The sequence below is a fragment of the Nicotiana sylvestris genome, chromosome 10 (assembly GCF_000393655.2).
Source record: "Nicotiana sylvestris chromosome 10, ASM39365v2, whole genome shotgun sequence".
Classification (NCBI taxonomy): Eukaryota; Viridiplantae; Streptophyta; class Magnoliopsida; order Solanales; family Solanaceae; genus Nicotiana; species Nicotiana sylvestris.
In genome coordinates, this window is record NC_091066.1 from 99216954 (window position 1) to 99228371 (window position 11418).

The following is an 11418-nucleotide window of genomic DNA, read 5'->3' on the forward strand; positions in this document are numbered from 1 at the left end:
AAGCCACCTCGTGGCGTACATATCTCAGGCCCTCGACCTCAAATCAGTATCAGTGTTTCCTCACAACCAGGCCCTCGGCCTTACTCAGCCAGCAATTCTCACAAGCCCCTCGGGCATTAGTAAAACAGTATTTCTCAGCCCAAAACATCATTTAAAATATCATTTAAGTCTCAAAATGAAGTAAAAATGGTAGAGTAGTAAAACAGTGGAAAACAACATGACTGAGTTCAATTAATAAGTCAAAACAATGAGGAAAATAGTAATAAAAATCCACGAAGGGTTCAAATAGTTGGCACGAAGCCCAAATATGGCAATCAGCCCAAATCATGATGATAGCAAATAAGTTTCAGTCAAATACACGGTAAAATCATCAATCGGGACGGACCAAGTCACAATCCCCAATAGTGCACGACCCCATGCTCGTCATCAAGCGTGTGTCTCACCTCAATATAGCATTGCGATGTGCAATCCGTGGTTTCAAACCCTCAGAGCATCATTTACAATCATTACTCACCTCGAACCGGCAAAATCTCTAGCTCGCGACGCCTTTGCCCCTCAAATCAGCCTCCACGCGCGTCGAATATATCCAAACTCAGAATGAATACGTCACAATTTGCTAAGGGAACCAAGCCGGAGCGAAAACAATCAAAAAATACCGAAAATCCCAAAATTAGCAAAACCCGAGCCCCAGCCCACTTCTCGAAACTCAGATATTTTCACATTATTAGATTCCTTATCTCCCCACGAGCTCATACATATCAAAAGTTCTCAAATCCGACCCCAAATGGTCCTTTAAATCCCAAATCAAAAGTCCAATTTCTTAAGCCCTAGTTCTTCAATTTTAGGCTTAGTTTTCATGATTTTCTAGGTGAAATTCACATAATAATCGAGTTTTTAGTCCAAGAATCTTACCTCCAGGTGATTCCCCTTGAATCCCTCTTCAATCCTCTTCAAAAAAATCTCAAAATGAGCAGCTATGGGTGAAAATAGACCCACATTCGCGAACAAGACGACTTAAAAATATTTTGCCCAGGCCTGCTTTTCCTTCATCGCAATCGCGGCAATTCCCTCGCGATCACGGAGAACAAATTTTAAACTCCCCAAAATAACTCTATGCGATCGCGTAACACCCATCACGATCACGATGATTCTTCAAAATTACCTTTCGCGAACGCATACCTTCTCCTGCGACGCGATGAATAAACGCGACCTCAGTCCAGTTGACCAAAAGACCCTACGCGCTCGCGACCACACGCACGCGAATGCGATACACAACCCTCTCACACTGCACGATTGCGGGACCTACTTTGCGAACGTGAAGAACACTCAGACAGCCTCCTCAAATCCCACTACGCGATCGCGAGGCTCCCTACGCGATCGCGAAGGGCAAAAAATCCTGCACAGCTGAACCTGCAATTTTTCTGCAATTTTCCAACTTCAAATGATCCAAAGGACTACCCGAAACTCACCCGAGGCCCCCGGGACCTCAACCAAAATCACCAACATATCCTAAAACCTTATTAAAACTTATTCCAATCATCAAAACACCTCAAACAACATCAAATTACCCAAAACACATCGGATTCAAGCCTAAGTTTCTATAATCTTCCGAAATACGATTTCGATCAAAAACCCAACCAAACCACGTCCGAATGACCTAAAATTTTACACACATGTCCCAATTGACACAACAAAGTTGTTGAAACTCTTGGAATTTCATTCCGACCTCTATATCAAAATCTCACCTATCAACCGGAAAACGTCGAAATCTCAATTTCGCCAATTCAAGCCTAAACCTTACATGGACTTCCAAAATGCATTCCGATCATGTTCCTAAGTCCCAAATCACCTAAAAGAGCTAACCAAATCATAAAAATTTCGATCTGAGACCATATACAATCAAGTCAAATCTTGGTCAAACCTTTCAAATTTAAAGCTTCAAACTGAGAATTGTTATTCCAAATTCATTCTGATTTCCCAGAAACCCAAAACCAACGATTTACATAAGTTATAATACATCACGCGGTGCAAGTAATGCCCAAGAATTGACTATCAAAGTGCAAAAGCTCAAAACGACCGGTCGGGTCGTTACACATAATCCCATGAAGTTGAAAGTGGGGCAGTCTTTCTTAGAAATTCCATCTCAAAAAGAAAAAAAAGAGTCAAATTCCCTTGTTTCAGAATTGGGGCAAAGTTTTTAAAATGGATTCCAAAAGTTGTAAATAAATTAACCATGTTATCTTAGTTATTTTGAGCCTTTGTGATATCCTTCCTTTCTAACCCTGTCCAAAAGCCACAATACAGTCCAAAAGACCTCCCGAATAATCTTTGAGAGTGCTGAGTTTAGACATGCCAAGGGTATATGATGTTTTTACCATGGTTAATGCCTTGTCATCTGCAGAATCAGAGGAAATAAGAAGATAAGAACAAAATAAGAGAGTCTTATTGGTAAAAACCTTCATAGGAACCATAAGGCGATGGTGAGTTGAGAGAAAGAACAAAATGAGAGAGGCTTGATGGTAAAAACCCTTCGGACACTACAAGTCGAATAAGGATTGTGAATCAGATTGGATAATCGGAGCATTGAAGACCAGTTTCACGGTTTAGGGGTATAACAAGAGTTGAACATCAGACGTGCTTGACAGATTAGGCCACTTAATCCAAAGGTGCATATCATGGTCATTAGAGTTGGTATCCACATCTGATAAGTTTCTACTTTGTAGTTGTTTTGTTAGGAATCATCTATTTTCATTGTCCTTTAATCTGTTCCTTTTGTTTTGTTTACTTCCTCTTCCTGAGTTTGTTTGGTCAGAACAAGTGAGTAATGACTTCAAAATTTGCCACCAGCTTTCCAATTGCACAAAACGAGATCTGGCTAGCACATCAAAGTGGCATAAGTTAGGAAAGAACAGAGTGCACACTAAGTTGGTAACAATCATCATGCTTTGGGATTCATGTGAAATACAAAGGTTTGGTATATGTCAATTCATGAACAATGCAACAGATAGAGGATGTTGGGTGAACAGATTGGAGGTATTTTCTGTGATAAGGGTGATAGAGAAAGTGGTCAGTCAATAAACATGCAAGGTCTTTCGAGTTGAAATCGCAGTTATCATGAGAAGTGAAGGAGCAATTGCCCTCAAAGTCAAGGCTGCAAACCAACCACCATGTTTAAACTCACAAGTTTTCTTTGATTGAAACAGGGGCAGGATATTTTGTTTGTTCCGGAGAAACCCTCTGTGAGGAAAGTAGGTGCCAGACAGGCTCGGTAGTAAGTTTCTAGTACCCTCCTGGATAACGGGATTCAGTAAGTTGTGAGACCCTCGCAAGTGACAAGGTCTGGCGAGAGTTTTAATTCTGGGAAGTATAATTTAGCATTTAAGTTTTTCACTTTTGAGGTGAGACTTGGTTTGAAATTTGTCAGGATAAAGGAATTTAGCTTAAAACTTATTTTGATAACAAGAATTGGTTAACACTCACAAATGCTCCCAACATCAAACTGGGGTAGAAACATTTCTTTTGTTTTGTCTGTTTTATTGTAATAGGGTGCCCACCTAGAGAACAAAGGGAAGACAGTTCAAGTGTTGGAAATCAGGCACCCACCTAGAGAACAAAGGGAAAGCAACATTTTAGAGGAGTCAGTTCGAGTTGGAAATCAGGCGCCCACCTGGAGAACAAAGGGAAGACAGTTCAAGTGTTGGAAATCAGGCACTCACCTGGAGAACAAAAGGAAAGTAGCAGTTTCAAAGGAAGCAGTTCAAGTGTTGGAAATTAGGAGCCCACCTGGAGAACAAAGGAAAAGCAGTTCAAGTGTTGGAAATCAGGAGCCCACCTGGAGAACAAAGAGAAAGAAATTCAAGTGTTGGAAATCAGGAGCCCACCTGGAGAACAAAGGGAAAGCAATTCAAGTGTTGGTAATCAGGCGCCCACCTGGAGAATAAAAGGAAGCAGTTCAAGTTTCGAGGAGAAACAGTTCAAGTGATGGAAATCAGGAGCCCAGCTCGAGAACAAAGGGAAGCAGCAATGTTCAAAAGAAGGCGGTTCAAGTTCAGCAATCAGGGGCCAATCTGGAGAACAAAAGGAAAACGAGTCAAGGGAAAAGCAGTACAAGTGTTGGAAATCAGGAGACCGCCTAGAGAACAAAGGGAAAGCAGAAATGTTCAAAGGAAGACGGTTCAAGTTCAGCAATCAGGAGCCCACCTGGAGAACAAAAGGAAAACGAGTCAAGGGAAAAGCAGTACAAGTGTTGGAAATCAGGAGCTCACTTGGAGAACAAAGGGAAAGCAGCAATGTTCAAAGGAAAACAGTTCGAATATTGGCAATCAGGAACCTACCTGGAGAATAAGAGAATTCACTTCAGAATGCAATTCAAGTTAGCAACGAATGAAGCTCGTGTCAAGAATGCGAGTCAACAGTTCGAGGTGATCAACAAAAGTTAGTCACGATCCAGAAAAAAAAAGGCAAGAAGTGAATCCAAATGCAGAAGTTGTTGAAAGATGTGGGCTGCTCAAGACATGACTGAAGTCACAAGCATGGTATGTCTGGTCTTGATCCGAAAAGCTGAAGAAGAATAAACTAGCACCTGCAACTAGCAAGTATCAAGGTTCAAATCCAAGGTCTGCATGAAGACCCATTGAAGACTCAAGATCAAGCTTCAGAAGACTTATAGATAGGAATTTTGTAACTCGTAGTTGACAGGCTTAGCTAGTATTTTTCATTTTTTGATTTTGATGTAATAACAGGACCGTGGACCGGAACCTCGGTGGAACGGCACCTCGACCGGCTCCCCACCTCAGTATACTACATCATCTCACTCACCTCTGAACTACACGTGACCTGATTCCTTTATAGCCAAGGATATGTAGTCATCTCAGATACCAGGGCTCGGTCACATTCTCCTTTCTTTTAGCTTATGGTCTCTTTAAATAAGGGTCGGGTCAAAAAACTTGTCTAGTCGTTCTTTATCTGAAAATACTTCGTATTTCCAGTCAAACCTCCCCAAGATTTTTCAAATTTTAGCACGTAAATATTTAATTTAGGCCTAATATCGCTATCTCAATTAATTTTGACTCTTTTACTTTATTTTATTACAAGAAAATGAAAATTACAAAAAAAATAGTTTCATTAATGTTTTGTAGTCATTTTTAATCTTGAAAAATACCAAAAATAGTTTTGTTTTAACAGCCAGTCTTATTTTAATAGTTATTTTACTTAAGTAGGACTAATTAATAAATGAAATCGTATTTTATTCTCGTTCGCGGGGAAAGAATAAAATTCAGGCTCAAACGACCCATTTTTAGGCCTAATTTTTGGATCTAGCCCATAATCCCTAGGCCCATACCCCTTAACCTAAATATAACCCTAAAACCCTAAGCTTATAAAAAGGAGATAGACCCCTAGACCTAAAAGGGGACTATCAGCGAAATATACACAAAGTATAAACCTAGACTAGAAAAGCTGACAGCGGCAGACATAGCTGACAGCCGCAGATATAGAGGAGACACCCCCCCTAATTTCTCATATCCTTCGAACCACCCCACCCCCGAATGACCTGAGCCTCTTCTTCTTTATTGAACCTGAACGCCAACAGCAACACACCTCTCACTAGACCCATCGACGAGCCTTCCCGCCTCGTTGGACACCGGCGACCACCCTAGAATGAGGACCCCAAGATCTTCTTCTCCATTTTTAAGCTACAGAACTTGGACCTCTCCATCTTCAAGCAATAGATCTTTCAGCAGCAAAGAACAAAAATAGAACCCACGATCCCCTCACTCAAACGTGTCTGGCAACACACAGACACACGCACGCATAAAAGTTTAGGATTCCTTTGAAAAAATCAGATTTGGAATTCAAAGCTACAAAGAAAAACCGCACAACTCCGGAAGATCTGAAAACGAGGAAAAGGTTTCTGAAAATCTGGATTTCCAAAGGGATTCTTGAGGTCGAGATTTGTTGCCTTGTTGGTTTTTTCGGTCCCGTATGATTTCAGTCGATGTTTTCGGTTCAAGGTCAGATTAGTTCTCTCGATGAATTGAATTATTACGATGTTGCATCTTATGCACTTTCTGTTCTTTTCTTTAAAGTTAGATTCAATAAAATATGATTTTAAGTTGTGTTCTTGTCTGGTAATTGCATCATATTTGTACTATTCTCTTCTGAATTGCAGATTGTTTGAAAGTAACTTCTTGATTTCTTTTCTTAGCTCATTCTGATTTTTGTTTTTTTCTTTGTTTCAATTTTTATTTTCAGTATTGGTAACAATAAAGGGTGTTGTCTTTCGTTTTGTGTGGCTTTTGTTGCATAGAGAATTTCTCCTGTGGTTACAAGGACATATGACGGGTGAAAAGTTTGGGTAATTGGCTAATTGCAATGAACTTATGATTCTTGAACGTATGGTTGGTATTAACTTGAGTAGAGATTTAATAACCATTGAACACTTAGTATACTTTTAGGCAACTATCGTGGTTATGGACACGTTCGCGTGACATGATTACGATTTCTAAAAACAAAACCGGAGTATGCGGTCGCGCAACTTTGGCTAAAACGTTCTTAATAATAATCAAGCAATATTAATTATGGACACGTTTGCGTGACATGATTTTTGACGTGCCAAATAAATGGGTATACGTACGCGTGACCCGTTTCAAGATACTTTTCTTAATTAAAAAGCGGTAAAAGGTAAATGCACATAGGTTCTAAAATCAATAATCAAACAATTTAATAAGCCAAGTATGATCAAAGCGACCGTGCTAGAACCACGAAACTCGGGAATGCCTAACACCTTCTCCCGGGTTAACAGAATTCCTTACCCGAATTTCTGTGTTCACGGACCGTAAATAGAGTCAACTTCCTCGATTCGGGATTTAAACTGGTGACTTGGGACACCATAAATTATCCCAAGTGGCGACTCTAATTTTAATTAAATAATATCGTTTCGATTGTCAATTAAATTGGAAAAACTCCATTATACCTTTTCGGGGGTAGTAAAAAGGAGGTGTGATAGTAAGAAATACAATAATGGTGTGTAACAATCATTCCAAGTAACGTGAGTAATAATGGAGCATTAAATAAAGGAATGATTCACCCAATAAAGGAGAAAATAAATGTTATTCCTCCTGACAATGATGAATGATAGACAGATCCTTGAAGGTTCAAATTATTCTTGGATCTGGTAGAAAGTATGGAATGATGTGGACAAGAATCTTGGTAAAAAGGTGTTGTTTGTATCTTATTAAGAGAGAGAGAGAGAGAGAAATTTTTTATCAAAATGTGTTCTTGCAAATGAATATCCCCCTACATCATTGTCTCTCTCCCTCTTTATATGAAATATATTCCTAACAAACCCTAAATAGTACAAGTATAGAGAATATCCACTAGAATATTCTCTTTAAAACTTTATTTTGAAAACTAGTTGTTACAGCTATGTCAACGGTGCTCGACCTCGGCCATTGTTGATGCCTCGACCATGAATCTCGATGCTTACTAGTCGACCTCGACTGATGATGGCTTGAAAACTCTTCGTTTGGCATTATAATCTTAAATACTTTAGGGCAGATTTTGACCTATACAGTTTTAAATTGGGGATTGAATTCATATTCTCTTATTTCACTTTGGGTTAGTCGATTTTGGAGCTCTTATAGAGGGATTTTTCACCTATCATCGTAAGGTTAGTAATTACTACCTAATATGAGTTTAATATAGGGATTTTGGGTAATTTTAACATATAAATTGTGAAACTTTAGGATTTAGTTGAAAAACTCGTCATAAATTGTTCACGTCGGTCGACCCTCGGTAGTGTACACATTATTCTATATCGGTTCATACGAACTCGTCATAAATCGTGCTTGATATTGCTCGGTGTCCGATTATACTTGATATTTTTTCCATGACTTGAGATTTATAATTACATGATGGCTCTTATTTTCTGAAATTAGTAAGTGATAGTTGGAGATTTTAATTGATATCTAGTTCAAGAACTACTTATTTATTGTTCACTATTGCGTTGTTACTGATGTATTCCATGCCTATTTATAGTTTCTGCACTTTATTTCTTGACCCTTAGTAAGTGTCGATGTCGACCCTCTCCACTACTTCTTCGAGGTTATACTAGATACTTACAAGGTATATGTTGTTTGTGTACTCACGCTACACTTCTGCACTAATCGTGCAGGATCTAAGGCAGGTGCATCTGGAGACCATACATGGGTGTACCCCCGCTACCTGGAGACTTAGTGGTAAGCTGCTCTCTATGCTTGTTCTGCAACGCCTGGAGTCTCTTCTTGTTGAATTTAATTTTTTTGTCTATCTTACTCTAGATAGTGATATAGGAGGTTTTGTATATTCTACTAGTTTGCTCATGCACTTGTGACACAAGGTTTTGAGAAATTCTAGTAGACATTTTATGGTTTTGATTATTAAATTCACGATTCCACACTTTCATTAGTTTATGCTTTACATTACAACAATAACCTATTAATCGTTCTCTTATTAAATAAAACCAATAACTTTAAAAATATTAAAATGAACAATTTCACAGATAGTTCACAGTTGGCTTGACTAGCAGCGACGTTGGGCATAATCACGGCCTATAGTGGGAAATGGGGTCATGACAAAAGCCAATTCTGAAAAGGTTCTAAATGCTCGATATTCTCCAATACAACGGGACCACGGATCCAAACGAGCATGTGACCTCCTACACGTGTCCAATAAAAGGCAGTGACCTCAAGGATGACGAGATCGAGTCGGTGTTATTGAAATTTTTTTGGAAAACCTAGTCCAAGGGAGCAATGAAATGGTACCATAACTTACCTTCAAATTCTGTTGATTCGCTTGTTATGCTTGCAGATGCCTTCGTTAAAGCCCATGTTAGCGCTATCAAAGTCGAAATGAGGAAATCAGACATGTTCAAGTCAAACAAAGGGACAACAAGATGCTTAGGGAATTCGTGTCGAGGTTCCATATAGAATAGATGGACCCGTCCTCGGTTGCAGACGATTGGGCCATTCAGGCACTTACTCAAGGACTCAACCCACAAAGTTTGATTGCTTCTCAATAGTTAAATCAAAACTTGGTAGAGTACCCTGCGGTTACCTAGACCGATGTCCACAACAAGTACTAGTCAAAGATCAGAGTTGAGGACGGCCAATTAGGAGCTCCCTTGGGGTCGATTTATCCCAATAGAGCAAATGACAAATCTAAAAGAATTGTGGATTAGAAGCTGAGGCCACTATGAGATCGATACCCACCATACAACTTAGATAGAAAGGAAAACAGACCCAACCGCTACATGACTAAGAACGATAGGAGAAGTAACCAGGGTCCGAGAAACTGAAGTTTTGTGAATAGAGACGATTTTGACAGATCACCCGGGGGCATAGATGCCCCAAGACTATCAGAATATAATTTCAATGTGGATGTAGCGAGCATAGCAACAGCCATCGATCGCATCAAGGATACCAAATGGTGAACGCCACTCTAGTTCAATCTCACACAGAGGGATCACAGTTTAATATGTAAATATCATGGTACTCACGGTCATAGAACCGAGGATTGTTAAGGGAAGAAGTGGCTCGTCTATTCAACAATGGGCATCTTCGAGAATTGCTAAGTGAGCGGGCCGAAAACCATTTCAAAAATAGGGACGCCAACAAACAAATCGAGCAGAAAGAACCTCAACATGTGATTAACATGATCATTGGAGGATTAGATGATCCACAAAGGCCAATGACAAAATGCACCAAAGTTTCTACCATAAGAGAAAAATGGACTCGAGACTATGTTCCAGAGGGATCCATCTAATTTAGCAACGAGGATGCTGACGTCATCATTCAACCTCACAATGATGCATTGGTAATATCTGTACTTAATAATAAATCTCGAGTTAAGCTTGTATTAATTGATCCAGGTAGCACGGCCAACATCATACGATGGAGAGTCATGGAATAACTTGGGATATTGGATCAGATCGTACCAGTAGTTCGAGTATTGAAAGACTTCAATTTGGCATGTGAGACAACGAAGGTTGAAATCACCCTACCGGTCAACATAGCCAGAACCACCTAGGAGACAAAGTTCTATGTAATCAAGGGGGATATAAAACACAACGCCTTGTTCGGGAGACTATGGGTCCACAACATGAGGGCGGTGTCATTGACCTGGCATCAAGTGTTGAAGTTTCCAACCCCAATTGGAATCAAAATGATCTATGGGGAACAACCGCCCGCAAAGGAGATGTTCATTATTGAGGAAGTGAGCCCAATGCCTGCAATCACAACATCGAAAAGTGAGGGACTAGCCGAAGACAAAGGCACCAAATAGCAATCACTGGTTCCGACCCTGGCCGGTCCGAAAAAATAGGAGAAACACCCAACGGAAGAGGAAGATGACTTCGGGGTCCCAAGATCCTTCGTAGTACCTAAGGATACCGATGCCTCCAAGTCAACAATCGAGGAACAGGAACAGGTCATATTGATTGAGCATCTGCCGGACAGAAAGATATACCCGGGCACAGGATTAACCCCGGAGATCAGGAAAAGGCTCCTTGATTTCCTTCAAGATAATGCCGATTGTTTTTCTAGTACCACTTAGATATGACAGGTTATCCAAAATTCTACCATGTCAAATAGAAGAGGAGGCCACAATCTGAAATCAAGCACGCATTCATCAATGACGAGTATCTAAGCTCTTAAAAATAGGTTCCATTTGGGAGGTTAAATACCTGGATTGGCTAGCTAACGCAGTCGTCGTACCTAAAAAAGGAAATAAGCTTAGAATGTGCGTAGATTATAAGTATTTGAGTAAGGCATGTCCAAAGGATTCATTTCCTTTGCCTAACATCGACCAACTGATCTATGGAATGATCGGGAATGAGACGCTGAGCTTTCTCGATGTCTATATCGGGTACAACTAAATACGGATGGACTCGAGCAACCAAGAGAAGACTTCTTTCATAACTAAGTTCGGCACTTATTATTATAACGTGATGTCGTTTGGGTTAAAAATGGCAGTACCACATATCAATGCCTACTTAACCGAATGTTCGAGGAATAGATAGGGAAATCAATGGAGGTTTATATTGATGATATTTTAGCTAGTCCCTGCGAGTAGAGGATCATTTGAAACATTTGCAGGAAACCTTCGACATACTAAGGGAATACAACATGAAGTTGAACCCTGAGAAGTTTTCCTTCGGAGTCAGCTCGGGCAAGTTCCCCAGTTTCATGGTATCTAACAGAGGAATTGACATAAACTCGGATAAAATAAAGGCCATAGAAGATATCATCATGATTGATAACATCAAGGCGGCACAGAGGCTAACCGGGCAGATAGCTGCATTGGACTGCTTTATTTCTAGGTCATCAGATAAGAGCCACCGATTTTTCTCGTTACCAAAGAAAAGAACGACTTCTCTTGGAC